The 18,449-nt window shown below is 36.0% G+C and overlaps 1 protein-coding gene across 3 annotated transcripts in view; it reads right to left on the bottom strand.

The window, feature by feature from the left end:
* The window catches only part of ARHGAP15 (Rho GTPase activating protein 15), a 629,485-nt gene extending 614,037 nt beyond the window's left edge, over positions 1-15,448 (bottom strand). For all 3 annotated transcript variants that reach the window (XM_005573073.5, XM_045368219.3, XM_005573075.5), the window contains exon 1: positions 15,370-15,448. The gene's annotated coding sequence lies outside the window, so the exon portion shown is untranslated. The remainder of the gene's footprint in view (positions 1-15,369) is intronic.
* Between the last annotated feature and the right edge of the window lie 3,001 nt (positions 15,449-18,449).

The raw sequence follows: 18,449 nt of genomic DNA, 5'->3' as shown, positions 1-18,449 counted from the left end.
GTATGGTCCATAGTTGGAAATAGGGAGAGATAAATGAGTAGGTAGCTAAGTGGGTAAGTAAATAGATACATAGACACATAGGTGCATGAAAATGGTGCTGTAAATATTCTATTTAAGACTAATTAAAATATGGTACTTTGTCAACCAGACCAACATTCAGTCATAAATACTGCTGGAAAATAAAGTATTTTGCATAAAAGAAATACCCAAAGAGATCCTAGGCAATCTGGGTCAATGCACAACTTTGAGTGTAAGAGTGCTTTTTTATTTTTTATTTGCTTATGTATATTATGAACTTGGTAAATGTGAGTAAAATAACATCGATTTCAGCGCTTAAAAAAGTAGTTCATAAAAGGAATGCTTGTACACTGTTGGTGGGAGTGTAAATTAGTTTAACCATTGTAAAAGACAGTATGGTGATTTCTCAAAGAACTAAAGACAGAAATACCATTCAACCCAGCAATCCCATTACTGGGTATATACCCAAAGGAATACAAATCATCCCTTTATGCATGCATGTATTCATTGAGGCACTAGTCACAGAATCAAAGACACAGAACTAACCTAAATGCCAATCAATGATATACTGGATAAGAAAATGTAGTACATATACTAACTATACAGCTATAACAATAATGAGATCATGTCCTTTGCAGGTTCATGGATGGAACTGGAGGCCATTATCCTTAGCAAACTAACACAGGAGCAGAAAACCAAATACTGTATGTTCTCACTTGTAAGTGGGAGCTAAATGATGAGAAGTCATGGACACACAGAGGAGAACAACACATACTGGGGCCTACTGGAGTTTGGAGGGTGGGAGGAAGGAGATGATAAGGAAAAATAACTAATGGGTACTAGGCTTAATAACAGGGTGATTAAATAATCTGTATAACAAACCCCCATGACACAAGTTTATCTATGTAACAAACCTTCACATATATCCCTGAACTGAAATAAAAGTTAAAAATTTAGTGTATGGGAATGCCTATTCAATTTCAGTTCCATTGCTTTCTGCAGTAAGTTCTGCATAGAATGACTTAGCATGTACTCTTATTACTGTGCAGTTGGTTCCAGTCTCTTGATGGCTTTCTATTTCTTTTTCCAGAGGTGGATGATTTAGCCCTGAGGTGGTTCAAGTAATTGTCTGAGGGAGAAAAAAAAAAAAAAAAGAAAAAAAGAAAGTAGTTCTCCTTGATAAAGACCAAAGGAAGTTTGGTGGAGAAAAAAAAAAATATTCCACAAAATACTATATCCTCAGGCTTCCTTTCAAGAAGCCAAGATGATCAAAATAGTGAAAAAATATTTGACAGTTCACATTACTTAAATTGAAAATTTTTACTGAGGTTTTCAATCCTTGTCTTTGATGATAAGAGATAACAATATACCATGTTCATTGTAAACCTTAAAATGTATCCTCTTCTTTCTAGGATGAATAATTGAAGGTTCTCTTCATGCCTTTGGTCTCTCGAAGTGCTTCAACTGCCTTTTCAAGAACCTTAATCTAGGAGTTATTTGGGGGGCTAGATATTCCACTTAAACAAGTTTAATTTGTTTTTCCTTCCTCCAGGTATAGTTGCCAGGCCTCTCTCCACAAGGTGAGAGGCAGAGGAGGAGATGGTTACATATGTGATATAACTAATAGGTTCCAGTTAATTGGGTGCTACTGTAATTCGAATTACTGTAGCCAAATTTCTGTCTAAATTTAGGTGCTTCACAAAGTGAAATACAGGGATTTTTGCTTGGACACATTAATGTAAAAAAATGCATAAATATTTAGAGTATTAAATGGTTGAGAGAATTATCCATTTAATTTAAAAATTATTGAACATTTTTCCTCTCCATCTTGTTTTATTTACTTATATCGTTTGTTATAACCACGTCTGAGACAGAGAATCTAATCTATTAAAGGAGAAAACGTGTGATGAAATGGGTTATGCAACCAAGCCCCAGCTACATTTCCCCATCTTGTGCACTCACTGGTGGGTTTCTTGTGTGTGTGTTTGTGTGTGTGTGAGAGAGCATGCACACATGTATGTGTATTTAAATGGTTGCCACTGTTATTATCACAACACAAGGTATGCAAACTTCTCTTTCATCTCCCTTACAACAGTACATCCACACATTCTGATCCATACCCTGCATCATGTCATTCAAAAATAACACTTGATGCAAAGATAAATGTATTTGCTATTACTTAGTCAAGTTAAACTTTTAGAGACATCTTTTAATGATTTTTTTTTAAATGCTTTGGGGAGGGTTGGCAGCAGAAGAAAGTTTGTTCTTTCAAGTTAGGAAAATGAGCCCAGTCATGCAAGCTAGACAGACACAACAAGGACCTAAATGAAGAAGCTATGAAGAAGCTATACATAAATGGATGTTTTTTTTCACAGAATAATCTAATGCTCTAGTCAGTCTCTAAACATTTATTAGGATTTATTGCATATACAGAAGTTATTTGAAGGACTCCAGTTCTCTCTAATCATTACCCTCTGCTCCTGCTTTTTTAGGAGCAGCTATAAATTCAAGAAGAGGTGGAAAATCGGCAGACTGCCAACCAAATTCAACCCACAGACATATGTTGTTGGGCCTGAACAATGTTTTGGAATGTTTTGAATCAATTTCCAATTGAAAAATGAGGGTTGTTACTTTTAAAAAATCAGAAAAGGATGTCTATATGTCTTCTCTTGAAAATTCATAAAATGTGGCAAACTGATCCAGGTATGTATGGTAAGAGACAGCCCTCGGTGGACAGCTTCTACATCCTTCAGACAAGGCATCACATAGACATCCGCTTCTCTACAGGTCCTCTGTTACCCACTTATCTTGTATAGATATCCCGACTGGCCTGGAGACATTCCTGACTGTGGCTCGTAGTGTCAATCACCCCTAGGAACATTGCTCCTCTGATGTATGGGTTGAATGGTGATCACGCTGCATATTAAGTCAATATTATTTTCAGTATTTCATTATTTTTAAATCTAAGCTGGTAATATTGCAAATGAAGAGCAGAACCAGGAGACTGCATTTGCATTCGCAGTTGTACTACAGCTTTAGAAAGAGGATCGTCAAACATTAGCATTACTTCATTTATTCTTACAATTTTCTCAACATGACATTAGTTACAACGAGTAGGGTATTGTGCTGTGCTCTTTGTTCTTGCTAAGCAAGTTCCCCTTTTCCTCCCTCTCTTTTCTCTGCCTTCTTTACTGTTTCTATTCTATTTAGGCAGATAATTACATCCTGCTTTATATTTGGTTTCTGTTCTCTATTTGAGCTGTGTGTCTCTTCTGCCTAAATTGACTGTGGGCTCCTTAAAGTCAGACACCATATTTGTCAGTGTTGTTGTTCTGTATTGTACTTAGGACATTATAGACATTTGGTCCCATGCCTTGCTCTCATTAATTCAATGCCCTAATACCAATTGCTTTCAGAATTAGGACTGAAATTGGTATATTCATCCAGCACTGTCTGAAATTCCCTGCCTTGAACTCCCACAGGCCATAAGCATTTCCAGTATGTTCAAGTTTGCCACCATGATTAGAATGGCTGTGACTCCAAGTCCCAAGTGTTGTTGGATTCCTGTGTTTCCTGCTTACCTCTCCACATCAAAGCTGCCAGAAGTATGCATGATACAGCTCATCATGGTCAGGAGAAGTCAGATCACTGCATTTCACCTTCCCCCATCCCTGCCCCAGAATGTGTACACTCTGCACATCTGCCATGCTGACTGGTCTCCAGATTTTTGGTCAAGCTGGTTTCCCACCCTGAACCTACTGCCCACTTGCTAATCCCCTTTGCTAATGCCAGACTTCAAACCTAAAGCTCAGTGCCAGCTGGCCATAGGATACAGATACAGCAGGCTCTTTGTGGACAGCACCACAGCTGCTTATCTCCCCCAGCATTTGTCGGCACATGGATTCCCCTCTGTCACTCTTGCTCTCAGGGTAGATGCACTTCAAAATTGCTTTCAAAATTAGGACTGAGTTGGGATATTCACTCAATCTACATATATGGAATCCTGAGTTGGTTTCCCCAAAGGAAAGTGAAACAAAAGAAAGAAAGAAAGAAAGAAAGAAAGAAAGAAAGAAAGAAAGAAAGAAAGAAAGAAAGAAAGAAAGAAAGAAAGAAAGAAAGAAAGAAAGAAAGAAAGAAAGAAAGAAGACTAAAGACTTCTTAACTGGGTTAGCAACCTACACTCTGGACTTCCTAGTTTCCTTTTATATGTTTCCTTCTCAGATTCATTTTTCTAGGACCCTAGTAGATCTGTCTTGTGGATCATCTACCTTATCACCTTACCACTCCATGAAAAAAATTAGATTTAAAATAAAAGTGCACCAAGAGAATTCTACTTTCTTTTCTCTCCTCGTGTCTGCCGTTTTTCTTTGCTTCATTTTCATTTCAGGCCTAAGAGTCAACGACCTACCTGTTTTTGAATTGTTTTACGTGATAAATGTTGATACTTCATAATTAAAGGGTATTTTTGGTGAGGGCACATCTTGAGCTGCTTGAAGGAAAATTTCCATATCAACCAAAAATTGGTAAACAAACAAGAAAACAGTTATCTCTTCTTCCCTTTGCCCACACAGCTATGCTATACTCCCCCACACAGCTGTATTGAGAAAATGAAACTAATAGCAAGAAATTGCTTTTGATGAGTTTCATAATTTTATCATAATACTTAGAATCGAAATAAACCAAAATTATCCTAGCATGATTTTTACATCATAGTGAAGAAAAAAAAAAAGTCACTCTTTGATTCAAGACCTGCTAAAACAATTCCTAATTCTACTCTTACCACCACATTTAACCTTTGTAAAGTGATTTGCTATTTGCCTCATGCAGGGTAAACATTTTTAAAAACATCATTTCATTTTTTTTCTTTGGGAGGAATCTCACCATTTTACAGATGAGCCAACTCAGACTCAGAAAGATTAAGTAACTTGCCCAAAATAATATATAGTATCTAGCAAGTGGTAGGGCTCAGAGTTGAATTTTATTTTTTCTGACTTCCCAGCTTGTGCTTTTAATACCTATTCTATCTCTGTAAGAAAGAAAACAGTTCCGGATTAGAATTTGAGAAAAAGTAATGTTTTAATGGTTATACCTGAAATGTGTTCTAACCCTTCCGTGTCCTCCCACAATTCAATTTCCCCATGCTTCATTGCCTTTTTCTATGAAGTCTACTAAAAGCTCCCACTTTCTCATTGACTTTCTAGAATTATCAAGTAAAATAACGTACGCAAAATAACTTTTAAAACTGTAAATAGAATACAAATAGATGATAGACATTCTTACTTGTATTACTCGAACCCAACTATCACCATAAAGCCTTAAAAGACATTCATAAGAAGCAAAATAAAGAGGCAAGAGAAATAGCAATATAAAAGCATGGGACACTTTTGCCATAATCTAGATAAGACTCAATAGATGACCAATTAGTGACCATGACAATATGTGCAAATGGAAAGAAAGGAATAAATGCTGTTTGAATATGGCAATTGATTGGATGTATGGAATAAGTGGTATGGAATACATGATATGAATATCATGTCACTTAATAATAAATATGACTTCAGGAGTAGAGATGTAATCAAAATTGGAAAGAAGGTGAGAATAACCCTTGGGAGAGGCTATGGAGTTAATATGGGACATAATCAGTTTAACCTGCTGATGGGACATCACAGAGAAAGTATCAAGTGACAATTAGAAATAAGGGAAAATTTTGACCAAGACACCAAGGCTAAAGATAGAAATTTAAGGACCATATTTCAGGGATGAAATTGAAATAATAAGAATGTCAAAAGAGAGGCCAAAAACAAGATGGTTTACAGCCGTGGCATCCATTAGAAATATAATATGAGCCACACATGTAGTTTAAAAATTTCCTGTAGCCACATTGGAAAAGTTAAATGAGATAGATGAAATTAATTTTAATAATTTTATTTAGCCCAATACTTCAAAATGTAATCAATTGGATATGTAATCAATTGAGCATGATTAAATCCCAAAATATTAATTAAATATTTTACATTTTCTTTATTTGTACGATATCTTCAAAATCTGGTGTTTATTTTACACTTAATTTATACTAGCCCTTCTTCAAGTGCTCAATAGTCCCCTGTGGCTAGTTGCTACCATATTGGATAGGTGGATCTAAGAAGGAATTTTTGAGAATTAAGGGTCAGGAGGAGACATAGAATCCAGAGAAGACCAGAAAAAGAGAAATAGGAAAGACACCTGCAGTATGGCAAAAACCAAGGCAAAAGAACGTTTTCTTCCTCACCTGTTTTACAGCGCCTCTGCATAGCCAATATATGCAGAGAAGAAACAACAGGTTTCCTACAGACGGCATTGTTCTAGACATCAAACAAAGTAGGATTCTTTTAGAGCCTTTTAGACTCTAGGGCCTCATGAATAAAGTTCAGCAATGCTTAACTGCTAACACTTAACAGGATTCAAAATTACAGCATGGCATACTGAAAATAACATGGACTTTGCATTACGCAGATCTGTCTACAAATCATAACCCAGCCTACCAAATAGCTTTGTAAATTTGTGTATTTAATCTCTTAACCTTAGCTTCCTTATCTTTAAAATGGGGATACAAACCCCTTTACATGATTTTTGTGGTTACTAAACACAATTAGGTATGTAAAATTCTTGTCCCATAGTCTACACAGAATAAGTCATAGCTATGATGATAATTATTAAGAATCTCACTCTAATAATTTATAATGATGAATTTCTCAAGCAACTGTAAACATCTTGAGAATAAGGTAATATTGTTTTGTTTTGGTAACACTATAGTACTTACCACAGTGCTTGAGACACCACTGAGGTAATCACCATATATTTTTTCCTTTAATGTTCTACTTTAGGAGAACCATCAAAGTATGAATAGGTGATATTATACAGAAGCTCAGATTGCTTGATTTCCCCAGTGCATTTAGCAGAGAGCTGAATTTGGGTTCCATTGCTCAGTTTTTAGTCTTTAAAATTCTAACATGAAATTAACTAAAGCAGAAAGATAAATGAACAGAAACAGAAGTTTCCCTTGACTCAGCACCCAATTTCCTGAGCATTCTACCTTCCATAGCTCTTTTAAAAAGATGTCCTGTTTTGACTCTTTTAGGAAATGGATTTAAAGTGAACATAAAATTAGTCAATTTTAATACCACAGTTTAGTAAAATTGCTTAAAATTTAAATACTTAGAGGTAGTTGCTGTTTCTCATCAGTTTATGGCAATATGTTTTCAGCTGGTGGGTTATTTGTTTCATTTTTCAGAAGCATATAATGGATACAGAATTCTAACCCAACCTTTCATCACTGCCAACTTACTAAAACTATACCATATATATAGTACATATAGTGTCATTTATTTGAAATATATTTCTAGCTTCTCTTCTCCCAAATTACCTTATTTTTTAGACCAGGAAAAGTCACACATCTCCAGATGGTCTTCCTTGATTCTATAGCCCAAAGTCAATCTTTAGGGCATGCATCCTTTGACTAAACAAATATTTATTGATGTTATATGCCTACCCTTTGTTCTAGGTTCTGGGTATTTAGCAGTAAAAAGACAGGCAAGGTCAATACTCTCATGGACCATTCTAAGGTGAAAATAGCTACTAAACGCTGAAAAATAAATAATAAATACCATATCCAAACTAATATGAAGGAAAACAAAAGCAGAGTAATGAGATAAAGAGGGCCTTGGAGGAGATTGAATGTAATTTGAAGTATAATAGAAAATAATTTGGAATATTATAGTAGAAGAGTTTGCATGGTTGAAGTCTTCAAAAGGCCACTCTGTCTATCCTTGGTCAATGACTATTGTGGGGAAGACAGAAGCAGGGAGAAGAGTCAGGAGAATTCTGCAGTAACAGCAATGGAAGTAGAAAGAAGTGATTGAATTCAGGATATTCTGATATACCTATACCTCTTGCTTAATGTCTAATTCATTCCCATGAAATACAAAGCTATTCAATAAGAGCCTAAGATTTCCAATAATCACTTCTAAGTATAAAAATATATCAAAAGAACCACAAAAAAGGGTTCAAGTACATCACAGCAACAATTTGAAAGAAAACAAATTGAAAATAAAATGTAATATAAAAGAAGTTTTTATTTATTACATTTCCTTTGTCTATATCTTTTTCTTCACTAATATTTTTAAGGATTGTGAGACTTATGGTTTTTGTGCCCTCAAAGTATACTTAATAATATATTACAGCACAGGAGTCACCTGGGGGGCCCAAATATAAAGCCTGACTAAACGGTTGTCAACGTTGCCACCTCTTCAACCTTCTTGAATTAATTCATACATATACAAACCAACATTGTTTCATATGCTTCTTGATATTCTCTCTAACTTGAAACCAGAGAGTAAATTGGTGTGTGTGCTTTTGTCTAAAGTTTGATGTTCATCCAAGTGTCACGTTGTGCTGTATTCACTTAGCAAGATTTTTTGAGAAAAGTCATTCTATCAGCAACCAAAAATATCAAAAATAAAAGAACTATTAGCCTGAAAAAAAAAAAAAAGGTATAACACCTTAAGGACCATTATGGAGAAAAGTCACGTGAACAGTATAATGAAAACTAAATTTATATTTTACAGGCTCTATTTATTGCTGATAAATTAGATGAAACTTTGGGTAGGAAGTAGTAGGGAAAGAGTAGAATCAGGGGGTAATTCTTAGACTCTTGTCCTGAAAAGAGAGATGAATATAGTGTCATTAACTAAGGTGGACACAAAAAGTAAAGAAGCAAGTTGGGTTGGGGACAGGTGCGCAGTAATTAGGAGATTTGCTTTGAGTACTGTATACTCATTTTGATGTCTCTATGAGACATTCAAGTGAAGATGATGAATGGGCAATTGTATTTACAGTTTTATTGCTAAGAGAAAAGGTTTGGTCTTGAAATCTAATTAGTATATCAATAACATTTAAGGTCATGAAACTAAATAAAATCACAAAGGAATAAACCTAGAAGACAAGTAGAAATCCAAAGACTGATCTCAGGACATTCCAACATTTAGAGAGCTGGATGATGAGGTAGTGTTAGCAAAGGACACAGAAAGAGCATTCAGGTAGTTTGGAGGAAAACTGGAAGAAAAACATTTCTCAGAAGTCAAATGAAAAGAGGGTTTCAAGAGGGAAGGAGTGTTCGATAGCATCAAATGCAGCTCAGACAGTGAGTAATATAAAGATACATAAATGGCTATTAGATTTGGCAAAATGGAGACCTTTGGGATTCTGTCAATGGTATATTCTATAATATTTCTATGACACTGGACTTACATGTATAATTGATATTTAGATCCTTATCTTTGTCTACCTCTTACCTACTGAACTGTTTTCATTGGCTAAGTAGCATATCTAATTATTTGCGTCTCCAGCAATTCTTAGGACAACATAGTATACTTAGAGTTCAAAATTATTTATGGAGTTGAATTGAATTGGACTAATAACCAGCAAAAGAGAAAAAATAAGTTGCAAAATCCACAATTGTATTGTGTGTTACTATCAGGGACAAGTTTTAAAATAAGATATTCCGTCCAGTTTTTGACATGTAGAAAATACTTTCATCAGATGAACTTTCCTACCATTTAAGCAAAGATAGAAACTATGAAGCATGTATTCCCTCAAATTCCTCTCCTCACTGGATCTTATTTATATTCAATTAATCTACATTCACGCTCATTAAAGTGCTCTCTCTTCTGTTTAAGGTTAATTTATCTACTTGAGCTAGCAATTATACCCATCTGTCTTAGTCTCCTCTGAGACCTTGTTGGGTTTCTTTATTTTCATTCCTTTTCTCTTCCTTCACTTGAACGTTCACACTTTATCACCCTTTTAAGCTACTGTCTATTTCAAGCTTTAGAAAAGGAATACAGCATTTAGGGTGGGCGCAGGGGCTCACGCCTGTAATCCCAGCACTTTGGGAGGCCGAGGTGGGCGGATCACGAGGTCAGGAGATCGAGACCATCCTGGCTAACACGGTGACACTCCGTCTATACTCGAAATACCAAAAAAAAAAAAAAAAAAAAAAAAAAGCCGGGCGTGGTGGCGGGCACCTGTAGTCCCAGCTACTCGGGAGGCTGAGGCAGGAGAATGGTGTGAACCCGGGAGGGGGAGCTTGCAGTGAGCGGAGATCGCACCACTGCACTCCAGCCTGGGTGACAGAGAGAGACTCGGTCTCAAAAAAAGAAAAGAAAAGGAATACAGCAATTCATATATGCTATCTCTAGTTCTTTGCTTCCTTTGACATCTCACTCCAAGGCTTGAGTGTCACTAAAGTCACTAATGTTTTTGTCTTTAGTTATACAGCTGAGAAAGTATACATTTTCTTATAAGGAAAGCAAATCGACCTTTAATCTTTTAAAAACAAAATCAATTTTAACCATAATAGCAGAAATATCAATAACACTGTGTTGAGATATAGTTGTTAGAGACTGGCAAAACCTGAAAAGCTCAGCAACGCAATCCCGTGAAAAAGCAATGGAGCTTCTGTACGCATTCTCATTAAGTGCTGGTGGAAGTTCAAAAAGTTACCAATAACATGAAGGACAGTTTGGCAACAACTATCAAAATTATTTTATCCTTTGTCTCATAAATGTTATTTTTGGAAATTTGTTATAGATAGATTAGATAGATAGATAGATAGATAGATTTTCAAATGGAAACAATTACACCGACATTCATTGAATTAGAAAAACTTGAAAACATCCATCAATCTTTTTACAGGAGGCTGGTTAAATTAAGTATGATATTTCCATACAGTGGAATATTATATAGCTGTAAAAAAGAGAATTAGTTTCTTAGTTTTATTATAAAATATCTCTAATCTATATTTCTAAAAGAAAAAAAGCAAAGTGGAGAGGTGCATGCAGTTATGCTATATACATACACACATAGATGTGCATATATATATGGTTTTTGCGTAAACTGTGAAGTATAAAATATATAAAACATATGAAAAGTGGTTATGTTGGATTAAGATGGGGATAAATGGGATAGATAGAAATAAAAATTTAAGAAATAATTTATCTAAAAACATTGTATTTAGGTTTTTTGTTGATTTTGAACCATCTCGCTATATCATCTATTCTCGGATTAAAAGCAAACAAAACAAAAGGTCTTCATCAAATGAAAGAAATAGATGGTTATAACCATAACCTGAATAAGAACCTCAGGCACCTGAACAGATAAGTCAGTGCCTGTCCTTACAGAAATATCTCCACTGACCTCAAACTCTTCTGCAAAGAGAATGCCACTTCACAGTGAGATAAATGGAAGAAACAAATAAATCCTGACCCTAGATAGACAACCCATCAAGATGTAAAAGTGTGGACATCCAATTATGTATTTCCCCTGCTCAAGAACCCTGTCATTACTTATATCCAGGTCCACTCTATTTATGATCTCACACTATCTTTCTGGCCTTACCTCCTATTACTATACTTCCATCTAACAAAACTGGAGAATTCACACTGCCTTGGAATTCTCTGACACTCAATGTTTTTGTGCCTTGACACATTTCCTTCCTGTCCTTTGCAATGTTTCTCATCTTCCCAGTGCTAGATTTCCCTGAAAACTACACAAAAATTTCCTCCAAAACTGTCAAGAACTTCCTGAAAGTATGTGATCAGATGATACAACACCTACAAAATTCTCTAGTTTATGGCCCGGCAAATAACAGGGATGCAAAAATGCTGGATGAATTTCTGAACCCTAATAGAGCGTTCTCTGGATCTTCTTATGGTACTTGAAAAATTTTATTTGCGTCATAATTATTAAAATAATAGTCACTCTAGATTACAAGCTTTTAGAAGGCAAATGTTGTGAGGAGTTGTCAAACATACAGTAGCTGTTGAAAACTATTTTTAAATTTAGTTTAATTAAAACTCATGTTTCAGTGAGATCTGCCTTTAAATTAAAACTGTATTTTTATACAATTATGGAATTTGAAGAAGTTGGGAAATAATGATTATTTAAAGTGGGACCATATGTGACTCTGTAGTAGAATTCTGAGGCTTTTGTCCTTTCTTCTGGGGAAAGCATTTTAATTTCCACATCAGGAAACTCCTGTTTTCAGCAGAGAGTCCAAATGCTGCACCCCAGTGCAGGAGTGGGCCTGTGAGCTAGGCATGGTCATGCAGGCTGTCTGCACCCACGTTCAGTAATTGTTCAGCTATGGTCATGTGATCCAATTTAGTCCTATCAGATCTAAATCTGACACTTTGCTGTGGTGATTGGGGAAAGGCATTCTTTCCCCACAGTTTGTTGAAAGGATCAGTAGTAGCTTAACAATTTTGTGAGAGCTTCCACTAGAGACTGCTTACAGCACAGTGAAAAGAAGAGCTGAGGAATGAAAAAAAACGAGACCTACTCCTAATAATCCTGTGTGAGCTCCTGGATCCAGCCATTCCTGACTTTGTTGTCCTTGGACTTTTCACGCATAAAAGAATATCTATTTTGCCTAGGCTAATTTGAACTCATTTTCTATCATTTGCAAACAAAGAAGATTTGCCCACTCTACGCTGAAATTTAGAATACTTACAAGGGCATTTTAAAGTCTAATTATGTAGCATTTATTGTACAGTGTAAAAAATTTGCTTTTGGTATCCAAAGAATTAAATGCAGAGTGTTCAATAACTTTTAAAAATACAGCTATTAAGAACTAATTATGTTAAATAATTTCTAAGTGTATGGGAATATCAAAATTGCCTGAAAATGTAGTGCAATTATTTTTTTTACCTGCTGCAAGAAAGGTGTTTCTTTATTCAGGAATATCTTAAAGAAATGGATACATCACTGGGATAGATCCTTCATATGAGACACTTTCAGAAATTCTGTGTTTAAACATCACAGGCAGGACTAATGGTTAACAAAACACTCTCCCTCTAAAGTCTTCCCGCAACCATTTACCATGGCATCAGTATCCTCACTTGAGATCCAACATTTAGCTAATCCTTTGGGCCCTGTCTGCTGAAAGAACATATTGAAATTACACTGGGAGGAGAAAGGGAGGCCTGGCTAGGAAGTCAAAGCTCTGTAGCCTTCTCCTATAAGTATGGATTATTTTTATTAGATTCCTAAGTGCTGGAAAATGGGATGAATACATTTTAAAAGTTCAAGTGATTGGAAGGAGCCATTGAATGGAAGGGTCTATCTTTCTAGGTACCAAGGTTATGAGACTCTAAATTAGGAGCAGAGCAGGCTGTTCCAGAAGAAAGTATTAAAAAGGAGCAACAGGAGGAATATCAAGGAAAGATTTTCTCCTTTCTGAATCTTGCTGAATGCTGGCCCCAAGTGGAAAAGGACGACATTCTCTGAGCAAATCAGCTTTAATATGACTTTCCAAATAAAATATTGTGTATTATTTTCATTTCATCAAAACTTGTTTCTGACTCATCCACTTAAAACACATAAAGTAATAGAATTCTATAGTAACTTATTTGCAATTAACTGTCTTAAAATTTGGTCTGTACATTACTGCATTTTACAAACAATTCTGAAGGTATTTTAATTTACCTATCATCTTTACTCATTGATCTTTCTAAATTCATATCAAGTTCACTTCAATTCATTCTTAATTTTACACATATTCCATAAAATATGTGTATTTTAATTTAACAGTTTCATCAAGTTCACTTCAATTCATTCTTAATTTTACACATATTCCATAAAATATGTGTATTTTAACTTAACAGTTTCTGCAAGAAACTACTCATTTTTACAGTGAATTTGTTTCTTAAAAGCATTAAACAGTTTAAAAAATTTTCATGGACTTTTCTCCAATTCCAGATGTTTATCTGCATATTCATTCTTGCTAACATGGAAGTATTGCATGTGTTTATTCATTTGATATTCTTTTATAATAAAATGAAATAAAGCAATAACATATCAACCAAAATTATCTGAATTATACAGCTTCTATAGATGCAGAGGTTCAGAACCACAATATTGAAGACAGATTTAAATAATGCTTTCCATTGTGAGGAAATGCAACAAATTGAAAATCTAATCAGAATATCAAAGCAAATACATATTACCAAGGTCTTCTTATACTCTAACAATAAAAAGTGTATTGAACACCAAGTTCTAATCTCTATTTTTCTGTGATCATTTTAATAGTCAACAAGTAGATAGCTTCAGTATTGACAATTGAAGAGGTCTTGAAATGGAGTGTACTAGTATGCCTAATAATTTCCTACTAAATTGACCATGTCAAAAAACATTTATGTGTGTTTTTCAATAGAAGACAATAAAAGAAAAGAAAATTGTTGCCACTTATCAACCCTGTAACCATTCTTTAATAACACAAAAAAATAGGTGTTGTGGGGGCCATCACTTATCCCATCCAACAGCACAATAAAAATAATATTAGGGAAGAATGGATCATATCTTGGGCTTTTATTAAAATTCTTTCAAGAATCTACAGTCAGATTTATTTTAGGTATTTGTCTCTGAGATTAGCAATATTTTGATGTTTTCTGCACACATGTTACAGCACACAAAGACATTCTGTAAAAGCAAGAAGTCAATATAAAAGGAAATTACGTCTGTTTATGACTAACAAATCCTTTTCATTTGTAAGGTTTATTATTTTGGAATATTTCAAAGAAGGAAAATTATATAATTACATAAATAACAAAAGTATACCTCTAATTTGCCTCTCTTCTCAGAGTAACCGTTAATGAAATCAGCTGTGACTTCTTTTCTAAATGTAAAATTTTGCTTATGAATTAGAAACTTACCCTCATTTCACCCTATATCTTAAAAGAAATTTAGAAAAAAAATTTTCAAGTGTCATGATAGACAGTATTCCTTTACATTTTAAAATCTCTTTGCTTTTTAATTAGCTACATATTAACCTTTTAAGGGCTTTTAATGCTAACATCGATAACAATGCTTTAGAGTGAGTATCTTTCACACTGAAATTCAAGCTGTTTCTCACTGTTATAAAATGCCTCTTTCTCTTTCCTTATTTGGATGTTGAACAATACGTATTTTTATAAAACAGTTGGTTAAAGGTGCAAAGTCTCACATTTTTCTAATAGTCATTTTTAAATGCACTTCAAACTAAAACTGTATACCTTATTCTGTCTTTAACATTTTAGTACAAAATCTTAGCAAATCATCTTATTATTATAATATTTTAGTAAGAGACATTGGAATTTGACAGCTGCAAATATGTAAAGAATATTCTTTTCTACGCCAAAGGAAACCAGTCCATGTTTTAAGCACAGGTAAAAGCATCATATTTTGTAGAAATGTTTGTACATTCACACCAAAACGTAGGAAACTCTGCCAAACATGTTCAAGTTTAAATTTCATGTACAACATAAAGTTAAAACTTACCTTTTCTCGGCAATGACCTGTTATTGAAACTGCCATCAACTCCTAACTGCTAATGACTCTTTCAACAAAAACGGAAAACAGTAAAGTCACATGTCGTAAGAGTAGGCCTGTGTTGGATGCTGCTTAATTTCAGTACTGGGGGAAGAAAAAGGCGGGGGGTGGGGTGAGCACAAAACTTTTAAATAAAACCACTTCCTGGGTAGAGACAGTTAACCACACACATCACATCATTACTCAATTTGAAGAAATTGCCTTGTATAGTCAACAATATTGTTATTTTTCAACGTGATTATCAATTGTCAAACATGACACATGTATAGAGATTTTATCAATTTTAACTTAAGGGAGGAAAATGTGTGATTAAAAATTCATCAGTGGGAGGAGCAGACTGCTAAGCACTGAAGAAACTTCCCCTTTCTCTGCCTTCTAGCAAGGGCTTAAAAATGAAGCGTCTACTCTGCTGGCTACACTTGAGATGTTCCCATGTTATCAGGACACTCTGCATGATGACTTTGGAAGCAAGGAAGCCACCTCCAATTCACAGAGCCGGTGCTTCTGCCTATTCATGAAAGGACCCACCAAAACCTGATCCAGTTAACAGGTTCATGGGGCCTTGGGAGGGTTGCATTAGAACTTCAGAAAACACAGCCCCGAGCCACGCAGCCATCTGAGCATCTGGGGAAAAGGAACGTGTTCATCATGCTGGTCGAACACACCCTGTGGCATTTGCTCTGACTGTGGCTCTCATACTGATAGGTCCACTCTGACAGTTTCCTAAGCAGTTCTGAAATCTGCTGAAGAGCTTTTGCTCTAGCTGAATGATTCTTTGTGTGGTCTGACTTAAAAAGAAAAAATATATATATATTATAATAAAGGATCCAAACGGTACCATTTTGGCATGCTGCTGTGTGCCCTCCTGTGTCAAACTTCAGCCAACACAAGACATATTTTTAAGGGTCTCAGAAATAACTCTAGGTTGTGCATCTTTATTGAGCCATGGAGTTCAAGAATAAGCTCCTGGATTTTTTCAGGCTTGGCTGGTTTTGTGAGATTTGCAGTATAATCACAAAAGGAAGAGAAGAAAAGCTTTCCTTCCAAATATATGAGAGAGTTAAATCACAATCTCTTGTCATACAAACCAATTAGAAATCTGTGTAATAGAGCTCAGTGGTATAGAACGTTTGGCATACTAAAAGTCAGTCTTTAAAAATAGATTTGGTAGATATGGCCCAAGTTAGGGATGGCATGTCCCTACCAGTTAATTGAATTTCTCTGGGATCTTTTTCTAAAAATCACATTTCAGATTGACCCTAGAATTCACTGTCAGTTGTCATTTCAGGAAGGACCTTTTTAAGTGTTTAGAGTCCTGAAGATTTGTACTGAATGCTTCTCCCTAACACCGAAGAGAAAACGGAAAGTTCATAATATTAAAAGTGAGGAAAGCAGAATTCAGGGCTTAATTCTGACACTGCTATTTACTTAACCTTGGCCAAGTTACTTAAGTTCTCTGAAATTTAGTTCATTTATCCACGTAATGAAACATCTGCATGCAAAAATGCATCTTGGGGAATACAATAAGTAAATAGATGTACATATTTTGTATATCATAAGGAACTGTAGATATATAAATTAGCATGAGCTGGGAAATGTTGATACCTCCTAAGAAGCATCAGAAAACTTCAGTGCATTCTGTTTGATTTAAGCCTTTGTAAATCTGAGTTAGACTCAGAAGTCTAGGACAAGGAAAACAAATTAGGCCTTTCCTTGTTTTTGTTTGTTTGTTTGTTTGTTTTTACGGAGTCTCGCTCTGTTGCCAGGCTAGAGTGCAAAGGCACGATCTCGGCTCACTGCAACCTCTGCCTCCCGGGTTCAAGCGATTCTCCTGCCTCAGCTTCCCGAATAGCCGAGATTACAGGCATGCCCACCATGCCCAGCTAATTTTTGTATTTTTAGTAGAGACGGGGTTTCACCACGTTGGCCAGGATGGTCTCTATCTCTAGACCTCATGATCCGCCCACCTCGGCCTCCCAAAGTGCTGGGGTTACAGGCCTGAGCCACCGTTCCCAGCCAGGCCTTTCCTTTTAAATAGATGCTAATATCAGGCATCTGACTAGGAAAAATAAAAAATACCAATGTACCGTTATGGTAATAAATTAATGTAAATACCTACTTAAGGGTGACAATATTTGTTGGCATCAACAGTTACTGGAGACAAGTGCCCATTTTCTTTGTATAAGGTGGAAGGTGAGCCCCTTAGGCAGTGTGATATGCCTGGGTTTGATGATTGATTGATTGATTGATTTTTTGGAGACGTAGTCTCGCTCTGTTGTCCAGGCTGGAGTGCAGCGGCGCGATCTCAGTTCACTGAAAGCTCCGCCTCCCGGGTCACACCATTCTCCCGCCTCAGCCTCCCAAGTAGCTGGGACTGCAGGCGCCGCCACCACACCCGGCTAATTTTTTTTGGTATTTTGAGTAGAGACGGGGTTTCACCGTGTTAGCCAGGATGGTCTCCATCTACTGACTTCATGATCCGCCCTCCTTGGCCTCCCAAAGTGCTGGGATTACAGGAGTGAGCCGCCGCACTCGGCCTTTTTTTATTATTATTTTTTGAGACAGAGTCTCATTCTATTGCCCAGGCTGGAGTGCAATGGCGTGATCTCGGCTCACTGCAACCTCCACCTCCCAGGTTCAAGTGATTCTCGTGCCTCAGTCTCCCGAGTAACTGGCATTACAGGCAAGCGCCACCACACCCAGCTAATTTTTTACTGTTTTTAGTAGAGACAGGGTTTCACTATGTTGGCCAGGATGGTGGTGAACTCCTGACCTCAGTTGATCCGCCCGCCTCCGCCTCCCAAAGAGCTGGGATTACAGGCATGAGCCACTGTGCCCAGCCCTGGGTTTGATTTCTAAAAGGAGAGGTACTTACTATGATTAAGGCTATAGGTCAGGGCCTTGACACTTGTGGCCTGATATGCTTACTGTTTTTAGTAGCTAAGATTTTTTGAATGTTTGCCATAATCCAAGCATTGTACCAAGTACTTTACATTCATTCTGCCTCACAACAAATTTGTGAGCTAGCC

This window comes from Macaca fascicularis, chromosome 12, assembly GCF_037993035.2.
Source record: "Macaca fascicularis isolate 582-1 chromosome 12, T2T-MFA8v1.1".
NCBI lineage: Eukaryota > Metazoa > Chordata > Mammalia > Primates > Cercopithecidae > Macaca > Macaca fascicularis.
This window is presented reverse-complemented; position numbering and strand designations above follow the sequence as displayed.